We start from the raw sequence: 24,750 nt of genomic DNA on the forward strand, positions 1-24,750 counted from the left end.
TCCTTTTAGTCAGCAGTGATTTTCTACTTGAAACTCTCTTGGTGCCATTTTTGCCAAGTCTCTTATTGTCAAACCATGAACACTGACCTTAGCTGATGCAAGTGAGGCCTCTATTATGCTTGATGTTGTGCCAGGTCTTTTTGTCAATGCTTGGAGTAATTTTGGTAGGTCAGCCACGCCTGGGATGGTTAACCCGTGTTCCATGTTTTCTTCATTTTTGAAGAAAGGTTCTTAACGTCCTTTGGAGTCCAAAATCCAAGAAATGGCTTCTGAATTTATTTATTTATTTTTTTAAATCAGGCCGTGCTGTATTGCTTTTTAAACTCTGCAATAGCGTCTCATTTTCTTAAATTAGTTCTGTCTTAGTTATTCCTTGTTTCAAGCACTAATCAGATCAATAAAACTGAACCAAAATTCAAAGGTAATCACAGTTAGCTAATAATTAGAGGGGGATTACTTTTCCACATATTTCAAACTGGAGCTTATTTTCTCTTACTTCTTCCAGAAATGTTTGTGTGACGTTAAAATAACTTTGACCTGTTAGATTTAGGTATGACAAAAAAAAATCAAAAGCAAGAAAAAATCTGTGAAGGGGATAAAAACATTGTCCTACTGTGACCGCTATAGACCAAAGTTCTGTAGGTGCTCTACTCTGGTCGTGTGGTCCCTGTCAAGCTCTAATTTTCACATTTCTCTATTTTTCCTGCTTGTATTAAATCATCCTACAGAAGATTCATGTAAATGCATGGGAGAATGTTGGGAGAAAAGAACTTTTTTCTCCCAACTACTTTACTAAAATCTGACCTGCAAAATACTTTTCAGTGCCGATCATTGCAGTTCAGCTACGTGAGATGTACTGAAAGCTCATATGACGGCATAACCTGAGGAATAGCAGGAGTGTGCCCACCATGTGAGATGTCTCCATTTCACTGTACGCACTGCTAGAGCAGGAGACACACTGCCTAGGGGAAATAAAGGCAAAAGTGGTGGTGATGGTGGTGTTCAAGAGGAGGGGGTTGGGGGCTCTTGACAACCCATGAAATTTTTAATCCTTCCACACCCCACTTTTTTAGTGCCAAACTCAATTATTGATGCATGTATGATCTGTCCACAAAGCTGCAAGCCTGTAAGAGGCATATTTTCCTTCACTACTGTTTATCACGCTGCGTCTTGTTAAATATCTAAATGAACAAGGGAGTAGCAACATCCACGTACTATTGGAAGCAATAACATTTGAATGTCAGAAAATAATTCTTGCAGTAATATTTTCTAATATTAGAGGCATTGCAAAGGCCAAGCATGGCCATGGGGATAAAGGAAATGACTTTGCCCATGACAGTTCATAATTCCATTTCCAATATCTTTTCCTTTAAAAGTTTAAGGTCGCTCTTGATGTACTTGGCATATCTCATATATGTCTTTTGAAATGAAGTCCTCCTTCTCTACATTTTCCTTTGTCATTCAGCATTATGGCAGCTGACAGCTGAAGTGAAGTCTCCTTTATTATTTGCCAGCCGCTCTTACACCCCTGCATAATCACTTTGAATGCACCATAATTACAGCTCCCCCTGAAAAGGGTATCGGACTTGCAGCTTTATTGAGAATGATGAACCGATGAGCGTCGACTTAAACAGCGGGGCCTCGGCTCCTGGCTCGACCTGCTTTGGGGGAAAAATGGATTTTGAATTATCTATGGATGGTATCCCTACTCTCAGGCTGCAGGTCTCAGTGGAAGTCAATACCAGTCCTTGTCACACCAAGTAAAACAACTTCAATTCAAAGAAACTCCCAAAGGTGCTGCACTGGTAAAATACAAAGTCGAAAACTCCAGCTTCACCTTAAACACGGTCTCCTTACTCTGCAACGATAGAAACATCCATCCTTTGTCTTCCCTTTATCCGAGATCGAGTCTCAGGGGAAATGAGTCCAGGAGCAAAACCCAGATATTCCACTCCCCAGTGACACTCTCCAGAACATTCTGGATGATCCTAAGGTTCTTTTTTCAGGTGAAAAGAAATATATGATCATAGGAAAGATTATTTGGGGTTTGTATCACATCTTTCCTTAGTTGCTAGGTCTGCCTGAGTCTTATCCCAGTGGGATATTCCAAGAAAACCTCCTACGAGGCATCTTGACCAGATACCTGAACAACCTCAGCTGACTCCATGGTTGATGGTATGTCTCTATGGATGAGCCTAGTTATCCTTTGGAGGTATCCAGCATCTTGTTGTCTTTGTCATGATACATATCTCATGACAACCCTCATAGGCCAGAACCTAGAAGGGTAGAAAAACTCAAGCACTGTCTGTTCATTCTGCAACCCATCCAGCTGTCACAATCAACAAGACCACACTATACTTGAACTGCTTCTCTTGAGTCTGACTTCCAACACAGAAGGATCGATCTGCCTTTTTCAATTGAGAATGGTGGTTTTAGGCTTAGAAGAGTTGGAGAAAAACATATGAAGTTTTTTGGGTTTTTTTTTTACATTGCATAATTCTTTACAGTACATTCCTGTAATCACCATCTGTATGGCAGTTGTTGCTGCGACTCAGACTGCAAACAGAGAGGCTTTGTTCTTGCTGGCCTCCTGTCAGTGGGTATGCCACTGTAATCTATGGCATCCCACCCACGCATAGCAAGCTCATGTTGGGGCTCGGCGTTTTCCACATTTTTCTGACTACTTTGGCTGGCCATTTTTAAAGCCATTAGTTAAGAAACCTGCCCATGAATTTTATTTGTCTCAGCAGTATTTATGACCTTGTTTTTATGTTCCCATCAAGCCATTCTCCTCTGGATTTACACTCTGAATCAAATGATAAATGACTGACCCATTCCGAGACAAAATGTGTGTATTCATAAAAAACAGTGGGGAACTGTAACAGAAATCATCCGGCCGAGGAAAGACAACTAAAAAAGGAAGGCTCAGACACGAATGCCCTTAGGATGAGTGATCTTTCACTGAATGCTGACTCTTGCCAATTACAAACCGCCCACATCCCACTTGTTGTTAAGAGTAATTAGTCAGGGCCTGCCCGTTTTCCAGGAAGGTCTTGGGAGATGAGAGAAATGTGCTACAGGTCAGTCAGCTCAGTAGAGGGTTCAGTGCTTTGAGAGCCCCACTCCATTCAGCTCCTCACTCGGAAATGTGTGGGCTGCACTGAAGTGGAGTAATAGAGTGAAGGTGCAGCACGCTCAACGCCCTCGAGATCAGCCATGATCATCATCAGACAAGAACCATAAAGGATAAAAACAAACACGCCCAATCACCGTGAGGACTTTTATTCCGTTTATTAGCTGCAGTCTACATCAAAGAGATGATGAGTTAGATATGTCAGAGGGTTAGTAGAAAATGATCTACCTTGACATGTAAAATACGTTTCGCTCTCCTGATACCTGCTGTTGCTGTAAATGTGATAACTGTGGAACAATGACCTGATGTTGAGTATATATGTTTTGGAGATAATTTTTATGTTAACCAATTTATAAGACCAGAACAAGATTGTGGGCATGGAGGTAAAAGGTTGGTGGAGTGGCTAACAATGTAGAATACAGAATTTGGGGATTGAACACCTGCCTGTTCAAAACACAATCTCACCCACAGCGCAAAAAAAAAAAAAAAATCAAAAGATCTATATCATAGCAAACAGGGAAAGGAGAACAACATCTAGAGCAGTGGTTCTCAAATGGGGGTACGTGTACCCCTGGGGGTACGTGGAGGTACTGCAGGGGGTACGTGAAGCTTTTCAAAATATCTTTAAAAAATCAGTAGGCTCCTCATAATAAGTCTTGGGAAAAATTATTTTGTGAAAAGTTCGATAAAATATAAATGTGTGTTCATGTACTGAATTTTATATTCAGTATTTAGTTTCAATATCCTTTAAAATAAAACGGTTTGACTGGTTTTATACCTTCCTGGTGGTCACCGTCTTCTGTTTTTCTTTTTTGTTTAACCATGCAATGCTTGCAATATGGATGTATTTGTCAGGTTCACTGATATAAGTTGTTTGGCTTTAATAAATCAGACAGTGATTTTACAGCACTGTACCCCTGTTTTGCCCGTGTCAGGGGGTAGTTGACTAAAAATATATTTTTAAGGGGGTACATCACTGAAAAAAGTTTGAGAACCACTGCCCTAGAGCAACGCATGGAAGGAGCAGAGAGTAGAAACGGTAGAAAGGTACTCAACTTTTTCTACTACTTTTACACGACTTCACAGGCCCTCGCATACAGGTGCTGGTGCGAGGGCTTTCACAGGCCAGGGCCTTCACATGCCTTCGCATCCAGGTGGCGGTGCGAGGGCCTTCACAGGCCAGGGCCTTCAAGGATCCCTGGCCTTCACAGGCCCTCGCGTCCACGTGGCGGTGCGAGGGCCTTCACAGGCCAAGTCCTTGAAGGATCCCTGGCCTTCACAGGCCCTCGCGTCCACATGGCGGTGCGAGGGCCTTCACAGGCCAGGTCCATGAAGGATCCCTGGCCTTCACAGTCCCCTCGCGTCCACGTGGCGGTGCAAGGGCCTTCACAGGCCAGGTCCATGAAGGATCCCTGGCCTTCACAGTCCCCTCGCGTCCACGTGGCGGTGCGAGGGCCTTCCCAGGTCAGGCCATTCAAGGATCCCTGGCCTTCACAGGCCCTCGCGTCCACATGGCGGTGCGAGGGCCTTCACAGGCCAGGTCCATGAAGGATCCCTGGCCTTCACAGTCCCCTCGCGTCCACGTGGCGGTGCAAGGGCCTTCACAGGCCAGGTCCATGAAGGATCCCTGGCCTTCACAGGCCCTCGCGTCCACGTTCGGTGCGAGGGCCTTCACAGGCCAGGTCCTTGAAGGATCCCAGGCCTTCACAGGCCCTCGCGTCCACGTTCGGTGCGAGGGCCTTCACAGGCCTTCACATTACCACGTGGTCGTCTTATTCAAGCACTTCTGAAGGAACAGCCTGCGATGTCATCGATGACATCACGTTCGTTTTGTCGGTCTGATGTCATCAGTGACAGTCAGGGACGGACGTGATGTCATCGATGACATCGCAGGCTGTTACCTCAGAAAAAATGTTTTTTATACCTATGTTACATGTCTCAGCTGTATTGAAACAGTTGTAACAATTGATGTTTGTTTTGTTTTGTCTCTTCTTCTCCTTTCTTCCGAGTGGGAAGCCTGTAAACAAGAACAGCTTTAGCGAACGAAGAACGACCGCCGTTTTCTTCCCCAAACTCTGTCTGTTTTATTACAAATTGTCAAAATCATGAAATCATGCAATCATACATTGAACATTCCTTTGTGCATTCATGTCCATGTGTCCTTCCGTTGCTCCAAAACAACCATATTCCATCTACTTCAATAAACAACATCAGCCCACACCAGCTGTGACAGCATCCATGGGCCAAATCAAAACAATTCAACAATCGATTTAAATCTTACAGATTTACATAAAAAGAAAACTATTCCTCAAGTTCAGTGAAATTGTAAGGCTACTAATTTCTTAGAATTGTAATAACTCTGAAAAATGTAATCATATTATTAGTTCTATAATTTAATATGGGCATATTTAGAGGACTAGATCTAGCTTAAGCTAGTACAGTAGAATCAATTACAGGGTAGTAGGGGAAAAGTGGTAACGTCTATAATAAATGTTTGAAACTGATGAGAACTGATTTCCGGTACATGTAACAGAGTAACTTTAACACTTCCTATCAAAAGATAACACAACCCGTCAGGATACCACCGAAATCTTAATAAGGTTCGGTCGGAGAGTGTATCGAAGTTTAGATACATGTAGCAAACTTCTATAATGGCTGTTTTACGACCGTTATAGCTACAAACCGTAATTATGAAACAAAATCACTCTTTTTCCCTCGAATGTCTAAACACGTCTAGCAAGTAATTACGAAATCAGCACCGAATGAACTTGTAAATTTACATTTTAGCGGGGACAGTTTCCACCAGCTTCACACTACTAACCTGTAAACAAGAACAACTTTAGCGAACGAAGAACGACCACCATCTTTTTCCCCAAACTCTGTCTGAGGCGCAAGGGGGAAAGGGGCGGGCCTCCTCACTCTAGGTCTCCTGGTGAAACGCTGTCTATAATTTGGCTCTAACAAAACTGGAAACATCAGTATGAGACCTGAAAGAGCGTAGGGACACCCTAGAGCAGTGGTTCTCAAATGGGGGTACGTTGAGGTACTGCAGGGGGTACGTGGAGCTTTTCAAAATATCTTTAAAAAATCAGTAGGCTCCTCATAACAAGTCTTGGGAAAAATTATTTTGTGAAAAGTTCGATAAAATATAAATGTGTGTTCATGCACTGAATTTTATAGTCAGTATTTAGTTTCAATACCCTTTAAAATAAAACGGTTTGACTGGTTTTATACCTTCCTGGTGGTCACCGTCTTCTGTTTTTCTTTTTTGTTTAACCATGCAATGTTTGCAATATGGATGTATTTGTCAGGTTCACTGATATAAGTTGTTTGGCTTTAATAAATCAGACAGTGATTTTACAGCACTGTACCCCTTTTTAATTCCAAAAATGTTTTGCCTGTGTCAGGGGGTACTTGACTAAAAATATATTTTTAAGGGGGTACATCACTGAAAAAAGTTTGAGAACCACTGATCTAGAGCAAAGGTTCGTAAACTCTTTATTCAGCTTTTGTGTTTTTGGAGAGTTTTTGTGAGTCATTATAATGAGTCATTATGTGTTCATTATCTTGATTAGATTTTCAAACAACCTTTCTAGAACAACCTTTGGTCAAGGGCTTGTTAAGCTCACAGAAAAAGTTGAAACGTGTTTCTTCACAGGAAATAAAATTTGGATTTTTAAACAATATTCAGAGATTTCATTGTGGTGTTGAATACCTTCCATACCTAAACAAAGTAGAAGAGACGAGTGTAATGACAAAAAAACTGAAAACAAAACAGAAACCTTTTCTTGTTCAGATGCAAGGCATTAGCTAGATCAGTGGTCCCCAACGCCCAAGCTGTGGACTGGTACCGGTCCGTGGACCAATTGGTACTGGGCCGCGCAAGGAGTAATTAAATACTTCCGTTTTATGTGTTGAGTCTGGAGGATCTTTAATTTTGAAAATCCTTTAACCGGAATCTGTCGGTTACGTCTTGTGCGCCAACATTGAGCCCACAAGCAGCAGAATGAGTTAGAAAAACAGCAGCAACAGCATCGGTGTCGGTCGTCTCGACGCGCTACCCCCCTTGCCCCCCCGGTCCGCAGCAAATATGCGAAGTCTCGACCGGTCCGCGGTACTACCACTGAGCTAGATGACCTCGATTCTATCCAAGTTTAATCAATTTAATCAAATTAAACTTAAGTTGAACTATTTCAACTTAATAGTTCACAACTTGCCAGAAGTCATAGTTTGAGGAATCCAATAAAACAATATAATCTGCTGAAAAACCTACACTTTAAAAAGCAGACAATGCATTAACACCAGGAATGTCCTACAATCCTGTCAATGGTCACTACAAACAGGACTGGTCACTGCAATGGGAACACAAGTCTAAGTTTGTGCAGAGCTTATTCCTAGAGCTGAGCAGTATAGACAGAACTGTTCAATAAGATCACTGTTACTTTAGCTGTACAGTTACAACATAACCCTTTGGAGTAAGCTTAACATCCCTCACACAGATGCATATAAAACAACACTCAAACTCTGAACTTATGAAGGTTAGTCTCATCATTGCTTGGATGCGCATCATAGTTCTCATAAGCAATAAGAAATCGGCAGAAGAAAGAAGGCCAAATAATCTGAGCTGCTGTTCAGTGCATAAGCAAACTCAGAACACATAAACCCTGCCGGAGTATTGCCAGGCTCCCACATCAATCTGGAACTTTCTCCCTGAACAATGTCACAAAAGGACAGGGGTATACCCTGAAGTAGGATAAGGTTCTGCCTTTTTCCAGGACTGCCAAAGTTTGGTTGATATCCCTTAACATCAGACACCAGCTTTAGCTCAATTGCCATGGGTGAGGTGAAACTGTCCCTAGAACCAGATTTTGCCACAAGAAATGGGCACACTTAGTCCCCCCTACCTGGAACACCACAAAAAGTCTGCTTCCAGGAGTGTGTCCCAGTTTCTTTCTTTTCCCTCAATTTTGCTTCTAGTTTGACCTGTCTCCAAAGGTTAATTTGCCATTAGAGACACCATATTTGACCCAATTGAAGTCCAAGACCACACAGACACTAGGATTATGGGGTATTCTTACCCCTGAATAATGTAAAGACAGGAATTCTACAGATTCTACAGATTAGTACTGAAGCAATCAAAATACAACAAAAATTGATAATGAGATATTTCTGGAATATTTGGATATACTGACAAAAAACCAAATTGTACGCACATTTATGTCTTAGGTACAACCAAGAAAACCAAAAAATAAAAAAAAAGATATATAAATATTATTCCGAAATAGAGAGTGTGTTACATCAATACTCATTTCAGAGGAAGTAGCTGTAACAAAAGTGGTGTCACCTGGCTGTGACCTGCTGTCATCACATGATAAATACCTGCCGGTGGTTGTGGTCGGCCCAAACATAACAAGTACTTTGGGACACTATTGAGAGCTTTGCTTCGGCCCGCTGCGAGGTGCTGACTTCCACTGTTTGTCCCTGTTGACCTGTCTATTCAACATACTTACTCCATATAAACACGGCAGATGGTGCAGGTCACTCATGTGCAAAGCAGGTCATTAAAACCAAATCTCAAGGAGCCACAAGAACCATCTCAAATCCTTAGAGTGTTATTGGGAAGGCCAGATAAATGCCCAGTCTTCAAAATGTTTCTTTCCGGTGCTTTTTGTGATGTTTGAGCTTCTGCTGTACTTGCTTGTGGCCTGCGTGGGGCGAGAGGAATGCATTAGCAACATTGTGAGCAATTTCTAGTCACCCATCAAAATGCGGCTGTCTGGTAATTGTTGTTTAATTGGCGCTGAAATGTTGTTTTCTGGCTTGACAAGTTACAAAGAACAACCACGGGGAGCTGCTATTTGTTTTTTAAGAAACCACATTTAATTGCTTTTATAACTTGATAAGTTTATCTGTTTTATGGAAATGTTTCACAAACTATGGTTGGGGATTTATTTTTACAAATTACCACATATTTTGGTTTTCTATGTTTGCTTTTAGAAACAACTAGATCCAAGGGTATTAACAAGGATACCATTTGCTTTGAACACTTCTGTTCCACAGGGACCAAATGTATCTGTAATTGAGACAGCAATTCCTTAAAGAGTACCAAGTATGTTTTCTTCTTCATTATTATTTTGACAAAACAAAATGCTTCTGCTTCTTCAGTGCCTATTAATGACTGTGGACAATCCCTTCTCACCCACCCACCCCTCTTGAAACAAGACAGCATATGTTGTGTCAAAATCAAAACTCAGACTCCCAGTCGTCCCGTCTCTCTCATCTCAGCTGGTGGACTCTTTATCTCTTCCTGCATCCCAATATCTCTCTATCCTCCTCTCACTGTCACCCCCTTTATCAAGGCAGCGAGACCCCCTGGGAGGCTCTGATCTCCAGTGCACATCCTGAGGAATTAATGACTTCTAATGTACCAGTTAATGCAGAGAAGGCGGAACATCCATCATAACTGACAATTTAATGGTGCTTTCATAGATGGGCCACTCACATCTCTCCCATTCTCCTTCAACATTTTTCCCCCTCTTCCTCTTACTTGCTAACACATGCTTTTAGGTATATAGCAAATGCCCAAGGCAGACTCTTGCTGACTTTATGCTAAACGGTTCTAAAATTCCCACTCCAAAGGAGAGCATGCTTTGAATGCAAACAGTTGACCTTTCTGTGGTGCAGACAAAGCAGGAACAGGGTAAAGAGTTTTGGGCACGCTGGTTCCCTTTTTTATTTAATGCTTTTCACATGCTACAACCACAAACTTCAATCTTGTTTGGGGGTGAGAGGCATGGAGGTTATTTGTAGCTGTAGCCACTCAAGGCTTATGTGAGAGGATTTGTTGACAGGACAGCTGTTAGTCGTGTACTCCACAAAAATAGCCTAGATGGAAGACCGGCAAAAAAGTAATAAGAAATCCCCTTAACAGTTTCCTATATAGGCAACCCCAGCAAACATGTGGAAGAAAGAATCTCTGGTTAAATAAGACCAAAATAAAACCTTTTGCCATCAATAGAGATACTTTCTTTGGAGGAAAACAACTTGAATAAACCATCCAGAGGATGAGATGTGGTGCTAACATCATCATGCTAACCCTAAACATTCAATTAGAGATGCTTTGAAGTAGTTAAGGTCAAAACCAACAGATGTGTGATAATGGTCCAGTGAATGTCCAGATCTAAATCTCATTGATAATCTGAGACAAGACATGAACACTGCTATTCACCAATACTCTTCATCCAATCTGATTGCGCTATAGAAGTTTTGCAAAAAAGAATGTGTAAAAATGTCAACCTAAGTTACTTGTGCAAAGATGGCAGAAAAACCAAAAGACCCGCATCTTCAGTTGCAGGAAATGCTCACAAGCATTTTGTAAAAAAGAAAAAAAAAAAAAACCTGAAAGAGCTTTCATGTGTTATGAAACAATAAAAAAAAAAACTCCCAGAGAAACTAATTAGTGAGGAAGAACTGGCTTTTAAAGTTTGATTTCTAACTGAAAACTAGGTTAAATATAGTCTGGGTACTCGACACCTTCTTTAGAACTCCTTTCAATAAGCTTATGTTCTGCTGTGAACAAAAATGTCAAAAAGCATTTCCTCCATTTGTAATTTGCACAGCAGCATAAAAGAGACTCTGAAATGTCATTTTAGACTATAAGCCCAAAATTTGACCCTTAGTACTTCAACATTTGGCTATATTTAAGATTTTATATGATCTTATAAAAACGTAAACATGCTAAGTACACCAAGCTTATTGAGAAGAGGAAATATTCACCAAGATGCTCCACAAGATGATCAAAAGTCAATAAAATGCTTGGTTGTTTATTAAAAGTTATACATGGAGTGTCAGCAGAGTGCGCACACACACACACACACACACACACACACACACACACACACACACACACACACACACACACACACACACACACACACACACACACACACACACACACACGCACACACACACACACACACACACACAGCAGTATGGATGTGAGACTCAAGCACTTCCTCTTGCCTGAAGCATCAGAAGGCAAATAACATTACCATGCAAAACCGGAATCATCATATTTCACTGAAACTGGTGTTTACAACCAAGTTTAGACCCTAAATCTAACAACTTCAGAGAAACTTCCATATGTTGCCACAAGCTCAACTGGTTGATGCAATGATTAACAAAATCATGAATTTAGATAACTGATTAAATTCCCACTTCCCTTTTAATTCAGAACTTACTTTTTTAGTTTTTATCGATAATAATAAAGTGGCTCTGAACCAAAAATCTTTTATTTGCTTTTTAAATACTTTTCCTATTCCTTCACCAGGTATCTTGCTTTTTTAGACTTGGAAGTTTTCTAAATATAAATGCTACTTTGCATTCTTACATCTTATCAACCTTTAACATTTCTCACCATTCAGTAAAAACCTGACTTACAAAGTACAGCCCACTCTAATAATATGTTTTTTTTTCCTCTTATGTTCTTTGAGACTATAAAAATAATCCTCAATAGATATGCAAGGTTAAGTCAATGTCTAAGGTTTTAAAAGGCACCTAATTTCTTGCTGCCTTAGCTCTACAGTCTTGTAGCTAATTCTTGAACATACAATAAGAAATACGATTCATATGTAGTGCAGACTAATTTGGTATTATTTGCTGTATAAGTGCAGCAATCTCATCTTTCAGCGTCCTCATTAAACAGGTAAGGCACCTTACCATCAAGCTGCTCTAATGCAGATAATTGTCAGTGAACAGGGAAAAGCTTGGCTGCAAAGCTGCTTTGACTTGATATAGAAGCCCAGTATTTCTGGGAACAGATTGCACAGGCAGCTAATGTCCCTTTCAACATGTCTAAAATTATGTTTGGTGAACTGTCCAATCAATGGGATTGTCCAGTGATGGGAGACGGGGCCACCGTCCAGCCAAGTGGCTTTGTGGTTCATAATGGCGAGCTAAATTCATTGCAGCTGGACCGAGTCTACAGGAGGATGACAAAAACAGATAGCTTTCACTTTGCTATTGCCTGACGGAACAAACAGAATTTAAGTGTTGGAGAAAAGGAAAAGAGCATTACACAGAGGTAGTGTACTCAACCCGCTGCCCTGCAAAAGTTAGAAGACATCACGAATATGGCAAAAGTGCAAAAGATACAGATCTAAAACACAAAAAATACCAACTACTTCTTTGGCTCAATGAAAAAATAATAAATGAGGACCATTCACATGACAAATGGGAATAAATTTAAATGTTGGTAAAGATTAAGGTTGAAACTAACGATTTAAATCACCAGTATATAACTTTAGTATATATACAGTATATATGTATATAGGTGTGTGTGTTTTACCTATTTGTTAAAACTATAGTGACAGTATGTGAAGAAATTAAGCTTCTCTACCTCCTGTCATCTGAACAATACACCATCAGAAACAACCAATCAGAGCCAGAAGCAGGGTCTTAGCGCTATCAATCATTCATGTGTATGCACCCCTGGTTCACAGCTGGCTCACCACAACAGAGCCTGCCATGACTGCTCAGGCTAGTTAGCATAGCCATAAATGACAGCAAATAAACAGTTTTCCTGGAACGGCAAAAGGTTTCAGAAAACTGTTGTTTCTCTGTCTTTAGCACACAACATTGATAGACAGCACTAAGATCCTCCTCCTGGCTCTGATTGGTAGTTTATGACTGAGAGTGACGCATTTCTTCAGTTGGCAATATTAGCACTGGGAGGAGATGCAGGAGCTTGATATTTTCACAGATTATCCGTATCATATTATACTGTCACAACATGGCGACATTTATAACAATTATATAACAAACATATTTTTTTTGTAAAAGTTGCATAGTGAGGCTTTAAGACATACACCAAAAAATAAAAGTATCCCATCTGAGGAGCAAACTTGATTCTAATGTTCTAAACCATGTTTGCAAATTTCCAGTCCAACTAGCAGGCACAAAGAGTAAATAATCTATAAAAATTATTGAAGCAAATCCTTATTGGTAACTTGCTACATTGCCTTACCTTTTTCTTGTAAGCAATGGTTTGATGTAAACACTGCAATCTTAAAAGCCATTTTCCTGCAAAAATAAAAACTCAATAACATTACATTTGAGTAAAAAAACATAAAACAAATGCTTTGTGTTCCATTTATACGTGAAAGGAAACACTGACAAATGTTTAAATGATGTTAAATAATGGCTGCTTTTTTGAATCTGTTAGCCTACTTCATGTTGTCAGACAGGTTTGTTAAAGGGATTTTTCACAGTTACTTTTTCTTTTGACTTCGTAAACAAAAACCTCTAGATATTAATCACAGTGCTAGACTTAGACTCGTTGCAGTTGCACTATAACAAATCATCCTGTTAACATTTTGCTGCTGAAATATTCGCTGTACCCTAGGCTTGATGTTTCTAATGACAATGGTGTGTAAGCAATGTCTCTGCTGAGTTGCTTTGTACTGTTCATCCAAATTACATTTACATTTTTGTGAAATTGTTTGTTTTGAAAATCCAAGGACGTAAAATAAGAACCTGAGCGAGGTGCAGATTCATAGCGTTTGCTTTCTATATTCTTTAGAAGTCTTTGGATATTTTTATACAGGAAGGAACGACACTGAGTTGTCAGTCATACTCATATGTCTCAGAGGACAACCAGATGCCTGCCTAGTCAGTCAGCGATAAGTTACACAAAAACAAAACAAAACAAAAAAAAGAAACACAAGAAAGATAGACAAGCCAGACATTGTAGGTGACCAGTTGTGAACTTGCTGTGTGAGGCCCTGTAGGAAATTTATTCTGATGCAACATGTGGTATGTATCTTCCAAGGCTGATGTAATTTAAGCAAAGAAAGATTTTCAAAATAACTCTAGCCAATATTATAGATACATACTGTATATGGTAAAGGAAATTGATAAATAAATACAAATAAAGCAAAAGCTGGAAATGTGGAAACAAATCATTTATTTATTGGGGAGTTGTTTTTTAATTTTTTACAACCCCCCAAAAAATAAAAATAAAAATAACTTGCCAAAAAAAAAAAAAAAAATGCATTCAGTTTAGTTGGCTCTCTGGGTTTTGGCAAACATGTATGAAACCAACTGGGACATCTCCTCACAAAAACAAGCATGCAGCCTGAAAAGTAAATCTGGATACAACCCCAACTACTGGTGGCTGGTGAAGCTCAGATACTTTATAAATAAATGCGATTCAAAAAAAAAGATAGGCAAAAAAAAAAAAAAAATCTGCACAGTCAAAATCTACCCTAAAAAAATCATTTTTTTGTTGGCATACTACACCATAAAGTACAACCGTTTTGATTTTAACTGACTTTCACATCTCAGTGGCCTGGTCATTGCCTTCCCGTACATACACAATTCGATTCTCATCTCTCTTCACTGCTCTGTCTAGGCTTTCACACATTGAAGTGGATTTGCCCAGTAGAATTTCAAGGCTGTTCCAAGGTTATTTGCTTTGGGCTTACCAGGAATGCCATTGTTGACATGGCTAACTATTGTTTTAAAACCCTTCTGCCTTTATGTGAATGATGGGTGTATTCTATTTAACTTTTTATTCTAAAAAGCAAAATACAATATATTTTTATTTAGTTATTTTAACTAAATAAAAAGTTTGAGAAACTTTTTATTTCCAAAAGGTTCTCTAACTGGAAGCAGTTTTTATGTTTTCAATTCTCTGCTCGTATCACAAAAGAACATGGCTGCTGTTGCACTTCCTCTGCTATTTATGTGTAATAATCATCAGTTTCTGTGTAAATAATCCAGTGCAAACATAACAAACATGGCATTTTGCAAGGTGATAGAATTTCACTTTGGAGCACCTAATCTGAATTTACACAATATGCCAAGAGAGTTATCTGCTGGAGCTTGGTTAATAAATGCCTTCACACTTTTAACACTATATCAGTTCAGAAATCCTAAGCTATCCCTTTAATCGTGACTGATACTTCTTTTGTTGTAGAAGGACTCCATCTTTTACAAGGTTAATCAGGTCATAAGTAGAAGACAGTGTAAGTGCTGACCAGACACGAGCGGCTGAAAAAATCTTGGTCATTATACATCAGCAAGCATATCGTATAGCAGACTATTGAATATGCAGGGCGTGCAACTTAGAAATGGATTAAATAAGAAACATTATAGCCGCTTTTCAAATTTTTATTTTCGTCCTAATTGCTCTGGATCCACTGTTAGGGGTAAAGGCCCCTACTTCTTTTACTTCTAACCAGATTCCGCTGGAATATCAAGTTGTCATGGGCGCCTGTTTTCCTTCCATTTTTAAACAGCAGCCGAAAATAATATGAAGCCCCTTGTGCTGGGCACCCAGAAGATAATAAAAAGGAAGCAGACATTTGTGTGTTTTTGTCCCCATTTTACTTGCAAAGCAGGAATCTGAAGTCAAATAGCCGTCGGTAACCAGCGGCTGATGTTTAGCACAACCTCATTTAATTCCTTTATTTTTTTTCCCCTCAGTGAGCTCTCTGCTTCAGAAATCACAGGAAATTGATTCCATTATCTGTATCACTTTTCCTCTGCGCGCAGCACCTGCATATGAAACGCTACGCACCCGCCATCTTAACATCTCTGCCATTGAAGTGACATTACTATTGTCATGGCAACAAACTCCCATCTCCGCAGAGAAACTAGAAAGCGAGGCAGGTTCATTTCTAAATCACCTTTCATAAACCAGGCAATAGTGAGAGCTCTAGCTTAGACTAAAAAAATGGGCTGGTGAAAAGGCACAAAAGACAATAGGCAGAGGGGCTTAAAAGAAAGGGGGAAAAAAGAAGAAAAACATTATTAAAGTTAACAAAAACACTTTAGGAATAATTATCATGAGATTACCTACATTGGGAATAAATGAACACCTCAGTTTCCAATTAAATAGAACTGAAAACTGAAGCACTTCAATTGTTCAAGCATCAGTTATTCAAAAGTGTAAATTATCTTCTGATGCAGCGACTTGCAAAAGTATTCATACCTTTCCGACTTTCAACATTTTTGTCTTTTTATAGTCACAGACATCAATGCAGTATGCTTAGACTTTAGTCAATAGAGCAACACAATTTAGTGCCTGATTGTGACACAGAAGAAAATTGATACAGTGTTAAATTTCTTACAAAAATAAAATTGACATAGGGGTTGATCTGCATTAAACTCAGCTTCTATGAGCCAATAGTATAAAGAATAACATTTTTCTGCAATCACAGCTGAAAGTCTGTCTATGTCTAAAAGTCTAGAGACTCAAGTTCAGTCAGACTGAATGGAGAGCATCTATAAAGACTTTAACTATTCCATTCAACCAACTAAAGAAGCTTTGATTGTGTGTTTGGACCTTTTGGCCAGCTGGAAGGTGAAACTCTGCTTCAGTCTCAAGTCTTTTGCAGCTTCTACCCAGAGCTAGCTCTATTTATTTAGCTCTAATCACCTCTCCAACTCTCACCATCTTCTGTGACAATGCATCCCCACAGCATGATGCTGCCACCACCGTGTTTCACAGTGGGACTTATGCATTCAGGGTGATGTAAAATAGAAGAATGTATGATGATACATACGTATATGCTCTGTGATACATTTTGCAAAATGTTGCAATAAATAAATAAATATACGGTATGATGACAGGCAATTAGACATTTTGTAGTCAGGGCGGACGGATTAGAGAAAATCCAAAATAAATTCAAATTTGCAGGTATAAATTTAACTAATTTTAACAACAAAGAATAAACAGCACAATTTAAAACACCACGGTAGGAGTTATAATTGACATTTAATATGAAATTTGGCAGGTACATCTTCAAAATACCTCCCTGCTGATCATTTTGCTGCTCCCCGCATATTTTTGTCTACATCTGTCACAGAAAGGGCCGAGTGCGAGCGGAACAAAAGGGCTTTTGATGTGCCCGTACTCAAGGACATCAGCACAGCACCTTGCAAAATCTAATTTCCGAGGTGTGAAATCTCCTCATTCTCTCCCGTGATAGCTACATTTCATAGCTAGAGCTAATTATGGGAGCTGTAATTTCTTCGAGCACTCAAGTCATCAGCCGGCGAAAATACAGAGCACCTCACAAAATGACACGGTATAATTAGTATGGCAAAAACAAATGACTTTTAAGATATTGGTCATTATATTGATGATGATTTTTTCTTTTGTCTGGAGGAGTGGGAGGCTTGTTTATATTGTCTATTTCTTTGCATGTTAACGCCATTTGGGGATACTAAAATGTTTCTATCCCCCTTAATATTCATACATGCTGTGCTTTTAACAAGTGCAGCTGCTGTTCTTTCAACAGTAAAACATATAAAATAAATAAATACGGTAACCAGAAGACTTATACCAACAGTTTACTCGTAAAACAAACACCCTTTTGACATTGTCTTCTTAAAAAGAGGGCCTGGACAAATTTAAGATTCACTGGAGTTGCAATCTGCATGCTAAGGCCCATCAATTTTTCATGGCTCTCACACTATGAGCACTCACAGCCAAAGGGGGGTAATGCAAAATTGATTTGTGTATTAAAACTGCTTAGCCAAGCAGGCATCACTGGGAAATGTAGTGATTACCCCTTTGGGAACTTGAGAAGGCCACGCGTTGCCAAAATGATTGGAAGGAAGATTCTTTGTTCAATATTTAAAGAATAACTGTGATTTATTGTAGAAGAAAAAAGAAAATACAAAACAGGGTGGCATTTCAAGGCTTCCGCGGGGAGAAATAAATTATTTTTGGCATTTTCTCTTTAATAATGTAAAGCTGCTAAAGGACGGAGCACATAAACACATTTTATCAATGAATAACAAAACCATCGATAATCTTCCTGACAAAGTCGTGTCAGCATCACAATAAATGATGTCAACCACAAATGGAGTCGAGTTCACAAGAAATAAAGCCCGGCAGTAATGTCACAAGCGATGAAACACCATTTATTATTGAAGCGGCGCCATTGATCTCACAACTGTTGTTTTAGTAATGCAGGTAGGAATCAAGCTAAGGACATTAATGTGATGGCATAAACTGTGAGTGGGGTCACCATGATGGATCTTTGGTGGCTTGGGGATTTTTTTTTTTTTACCAACAAAAAAAACTTAAGTTTTATTTAATCCTGTAGTTTTATGCGTTTTAGAACTTTGGCTAAACTCTAATTTTATATACCAACAGAATGAATGTTATATTCAATTTAATAAAAATTATATTATTTCAACTTATTCTTTCAAAGGAGACTGATAATATCACAAACAACAGCAATGACAATTAAAGCCATAATTTGGTGCAAAAAATCTTTTTTTTTGGGGGGGTAAATTTTTCTTCTCTACAAAAGTTTAAAAATATTACAAAAAATTGTCCTATCATTTTTTTCTCATTTTGCTTTTTCAGCACTCCTGAATCTCTCAAATCGTCCCATTTCAAAAGGCAAAGAAAAAAGAAAGGGCATGAAAACAAATAGTTTTTAAAGGATAATTTAAATCGTTAGAGGAATCCAAATCAAGACGTGCCTGTTTTAAAAAAATGATTGCCCCTTTAACCTAATTACCGGTCTGCTACTCATCAATCGTAGTTGCTTGCTATGATTCCTTTACAACTGCTGTGGGGGAATTTTGGCCCATTTTTCTTTAGAGACTGGTTTTAGTTCACCTACATGGGAAGGTCATTAACCTACATTTCTGTATTAAAAATGTCTTTACTGGTCTGATGTAATATTGTACTCTTAAATATCCTGTTTTCATTAACTCATATCATCATAATTAACATAACTAAAGGCTTGAAAACCACCAGCCTGGGTGTTAATAAACCATATAATGTGTTTAGCCGACTTTAATTGAAATAGATTAACTTTTCAACAATAATCTGATTTATTATGGGTCTGTGTATACTTATGTCATCTGTTTCACCTCAAACTGAAATGTCCGTATTGGTGGAACACAGTCATATGTAATAGGATATTCACAGTGTACAGTTCCAGCCGTCGTTACGTTTCACGTTGTTCTTTTGAGTCAAACGAATTCTGTGTTTCTATGGAGCTTTATCTTGGTCGAGTCTACCGGCTGTCACTTTAAATAAAAAGCATTCTACTGTAAACAGGTGTTGATTATTTAACTTGCCAGCAAATATGAGCTATATATGAGTTTAAAACTGCTAAAACTGAAGTATAACAATCCAAAATGCTCAGCACTCCGTCAACCCCCTCCCCCCCAAAAAAAAACTCAGTTTAAAGACTTGTTCTAAATGGAAAAACACTTCCACCAGTTTTGAAGTTATACCTGGGTAATTTGTACTTACCCTTGTTAGTTGTGAGAAATTCCAGTTGGGCAGTATAATCTGCGCAATTCAAGCAAACAAACCATATTTCAAAGGGACCAATAACTTATCTCAAATCATTTCTAAAACTGGTAAAAGTTGCAATTAAAAGGCAGAAGAAAGTTTATTTTTGCTGGTATATTTATGCATTACTACATGCTTTCCATGTATTTTTTTGTTTGTTTTTTTTATCAGACATGCTAGCACAATGAGTTAAAAAGAAAAGACATTCAACATTTGCGAGATCATACCATCAATCAATAATGTTTTACGCCTGACTAAAAGCTTCTCACATGAATGCCAAAAATCAGTGGTGCTGACATTGATGTATGATTTATCATGTTTCATTTAATGGAAAACTCAGCCTTACCCCTCAGGCTGTCTTGGTTGTAACAAAGAGGTTCAGTTTCTCAGAAGGCACTTTATTCAGCAGGGTAAAAACTGCCTTTTTCTTCCTGCTCCTAACAGAATTACCCATGTCTGCTCTGAATTTACAAATGCCTACTTTTGTAAAATAACCTTGCTTGACTGCACAGAAACACTACTAGCACATACATATTTATCAACGCACATCAGTGGGGGTCATCAAATGAGCAGCGCAGTTCTCGTCCAGCTTCTCTTCCCGTTTAAACAAAGTACGTCCTTGAGTGTCAGAGGAGGAGAGTATACCTGCACTTGTAGAATATTTACCAGTCCCTCATCTGGCATCGTGAACCATTATCAAAGGAATCCCTAATGTGGTAAAATGAGCTTAAGCTACAAGCTCTGTGCGCCGAGATGACAAGAACAGAATTGTTTTCCAGGTAATCCTGAATTGTTCATCAAAATGATTAAAAATGTAACTTTTTTTTTTTGCTTATTGATGTTCTCTGACAAAAAAACAGTGTCATTTGGCAAAAAAAAAAAAGCTTTCATAGAGGCTGGAATTTGCCTTTTTTTTTCTGCATACTCAAAATTCACAATGTTCCCACAAATTACACCCCCATCAGCTCACCCTCCCACATCATGCTTTGACAAGTCTTCAGCTATGAAAAGCACTTAAAGGTCATTTTTAACCCGTGATATGAAAAAAAGCAGCTTAACTCTGATAAAAGTTCCTGAAACATTATTTGCAAAAAAAAAAGGATCTCGTGCTATTGTAGCTGCCAAACAAGTGGTGAGTCATCATCGGTTAATGGTCAGCTCAACGAGCCGGAGCTTAACACAAATGGAATGCCATTTCTTGATTATTGCTGGTGTCGCGTAAGCTTAATTTAGTGGCGACCTGCGTGTCAAAACATGTCCTCCGTTGAAGACCACCCGGGGAAGTTGAACAGAGACTGAACTGATTTGGTGGGCTGCTGCAGCAAAAAGAAGTGTCGGAATATGACATATTTACCAGTTAATTAGGTTGGATGCATGCATTCACAGAAAGTCCTTTAATTGATGTGGGCGTGAATCGACTCTCGGAATAAACTGCTGAAATACGATTCACGGCTCTCTTCACCCCCCTCCACTCTGATGCCATCTTGTTTCGGCTGAGACAGAGAGAAGGAAGGTTTTTGCTGTCTGCAAAAAGACTGCAACTTGTGGTTGAGAATATGACTGGAAAAGGCAGCGCAGCTTTCTTATCCATGTTCGAAAAGCAGCCGCTGACCTTTACGACTGAGAGCTGAAACATGTTGTGCGCTACATCTGGGCTTTGGGCTTGGCAAACACTGTGCTTTTCAGCGATTATGGCAATATTTGCGAATGCCTCCGCCTGGGGGGGGGAAGGACCCCAGGGAGTATTTACCGGGCACGCCTTCAAGGCTTTCCCGACAACCCAGCTCACATTTTGGTATAGGATTCTTCCTCGCATGGCTTCAGAAGGTATCTCATTGCCTGTAATTTTGCTACTTAAAAGCAATTAAATCCATTTTCCAGTCATTCTGAATACTATTTTGCTGCTTTTCATGTCCTACAAGAAGGGTAAACCACAAAAGATAACGACAGCTGTTCACACCGTGTCGTACCCAAGCGTATTAATGTAAAGTTTAGTGGCGGGAAAAGTGTGATGTAAAAACAGTGCGGAAGCAACAGAGAAAAGCATAACCTTGTGGGACAATTGTGAAGTGAAACCCCATCAAGAGTGTGAGGACATGGGCTACAAATCTGCCAGGCAATTTTAGAGATCTTCATGCTTCCTCTGGCAGACAAGAGATGTTGATTTCAATTTTAAAACAGAACGTGGCACCCGGCAGACAACCACAACCACGGCCATTACTGACAATGACATAAATGTACCATAATTTCAGGACTGTAAGCCACTACCTTTTTCGCATGCTTTAAACGTTGTGATGCGGCTAATGTGCAGCTTTTTAACAACGGCTGAACTGCTGCGTGATGAAGAGGACAGCACAGGCTCAGGAGCAAAGTGTTATTCAGAGTGACAACGAAAGAGAGATGGAAAGAAGTGTGTGTGAGGCCTTGGACGCCTGCGGGATATTGTTGGCTGGCACGAACGAAAACCATCACCACACCTGACTCACACAAACACATCCCCCAATGCACATCACATCACCTGCACAATGTACCTGACCCACACAAATACAGGTCACATGGGTGCAGTTGTTAATAATAATAATGATAAAATGACTAGCAGAATAATCAGTCCTGCTAACAATGCAGAATTGATGAAGGCCATTTTTTAAGGCGTCTTTGGCTTCATTAATCCTTGAATAGATCTCTTGGTTGACGCGCTGCGTTGGTGTAGGATTTCATGTAAAATGAGCCATGATCTATCAACATGATAGAGAGATCACATAGATCTCTCTATATGATCAAGTATAGAGAGAAAACACATCACAATTGTGTTTTTAAAACCCTTTTTTCACTGTTATATATTATCCGTAGTGTTTGAAAAACTAAGCTGTAGATTTTCATCAACTGTAAGCCACAATGATCAAAGTGAAAACGCAAATGCTTGAAACACGTCCCTCTATGTGTAGTGAATGAAATTAAATTGACCATGTTACGAGGAGCACCTGTACGATATATTGAAATACCCTTGAAAATATGTGCAAATCATTTCAAACTATTTACGCAACGCTTAGAAAGAGGGAAAAATACATACAAGTAACATAAAAATATATTTTACAGCTGTCTAGCTGCAATTTGAAAACATAGTACTAACAATACATCACAAGAAAAACAAACTGTTTAGTAAAAATTCACAAACATCAGCAACAGAATAAAGAGAATGTAGATTTTTAAGGTTTAATCTATGTATTTACTCTTAAGCACGAAAAAGGACACATTCACACTCTTGAGACGTGATGCAAATGTTTTTTTATTTTTTCAACCGTCGGGCTGCAAAGACAGATCTGTAAGTGCACTATCTCCAGAACGTGGGAGGATCTTATCTAACCTTTCCTGCCTCATGAAAAATTCAGTATCCTGGCCACCAATCTCCGCTGTCTCAGGATGTTATGTCCGATACAGAGACGGGGCTGCTGGGAAGAGAAGAGGAAATTATTTTGGACTCCAGCACTGTATGATCAGTGATATCAAGGCAAAAGACCTCATTCAGTCTTATATCTTCTAGCACCCTTTACAGCGCGCACTCACGGCAGTCGGATTTCATCGACCGTGCGGTGTGGGTGCGTGTGTGTGTGTGTGAGGCCTCGGGTTTGTGATGGGGCTTTGTGATAGGGGTGGCAGGTTATATAACGATGGGGGAACGGCGGGGGGGTGCAGACGAGTTGAGCGGCAGACCGTGGCTTGACAGCTCTCTGAAAGCAGAGGGAAGGTCTAACACGGGTGAGTGACAGATATGTCGAGATAAAGCTTCCTGTCGGTCCCCAGCAAGTGTTGCCCACCGTCACTGCCAGCCCCCGCTACGTATTTACCCCTGAGGGGACTCACAGACAGGACAGAGAAGATCTTAAATATGATGCGACTCTTCAACATCAGAAAACCCAAAAGTCTAGTTAACAAAGACACGTACAGCTTCTCTTTCTTAATTCCCAGTAAATCTTCTTTTTTTCTCTCCTTGACTTTAAAGAAACTTCATTTAAATATTAAAGAGAAATAATAGAACATAGATTTGTGCAGCGCTTTGATTTTTGCTGACAGAACAGACATGCAAAAATTGACAATTTGCCCCAGGACAGGTTTGACTCTTAACTTTTTACTCAGGGCATTTTTGTCACAAACGTCAGTTTTACTGTTCTTAGTTGTCTTTTGTAGACATTCTCCATGGTTTGAATAGGTGCAAGATGAATATTTATTCATTTCAGAGGTAGCTGGGAAGATCAAAACCAGAATCCTCTGGATAATGCAAGAAGGCAGGTAGCTCGGTTTTGCCAAAAGAAAGGGAGAAAATGAGAATTGGAAAGTTAACCTTGTTATATGATATACAAAGTAGAGTAATTTAAGTTCATGCATGAGACTTATTGCCTTTATTAAAAGGTCTTTGTGTGAATAAAGGAAAAAAAGAATCCAAAGAAAAGAGAAAAGCAAATGTGCATGGTTAAGGTTGAAAGGCATATTTTTAATGTTTTATTATTATTATTTTATATAGAAATTTAAATAAAAAAAACAAAACTGATTGATGCCTGTGACCAAGTAACAAGTACATTGTTTGAAAATCAAATTAGCCTCCAACAGGGTTACCCTGTATTTAGTTCCATCCATCTTTTATCAACACTTTGCAGGTTCAATGTCCTTACCAAATGAAAAGGTAAAACCCACAGGACAATGCAGCCACCACCATGTTTCACAATAGTTGTTGTCGCTCCTTCCAGACTTTTGTGGTACACAACTCATTGTTGAGCACCTCCCAATTTGATAAATGGCCGATCAGAATCAAAATGCGTCACTTAAATGCCACAAATCAATCAGATTGATCAGGATGAAATTGTAGAATCAGAGGGTTGGGTTATGCAGACTGATCATCCGATGTAAACACTTGTTCTGTGTTTACGACAATCAGAATGATTGTCGTAAACTGACCTGACTGCACATGTGTGCCCGATGTCAACCATCAGTGACCAGACGTTTAACACAAATAAACTGTGCTACTGCGATTAATACCATCTATATTCACTACATTTGATTTAAGATTTTTATGCAAATGACTTTTATGTTAACTTATGTTGACCCTATCAATTGATTCTGCTGAATTACACAAGGAATTACACAGACAGAACAGATCAGTTTAAATATGGGAGGCTCCCATAGGGCTGTGAAAGCTATTTACTTACATTCAAGCAGCAACTGTAGGAGACAAATTTATAGTCTCGTGCTGTTGGGGACAGATCTCTTCTAAAGGACAGTTGACGTGTGACAT

This window comes from Xiphophorus maculatus, chromosome 14 (genome assembly GCF_002775205.1).
Source record: "Xiphophorus maculatus strain JP 163 A chromosome 14, X_maculatus-5.0-male, whole genome shotgun sequence".
Taxonomy (NCBI): Eukaryota; Metazoa; Chordata; class Actinopteri; order Cyprinodontiformes; family Poeciliidae; genus Xiphophorus; species Xiphophorus maculatus.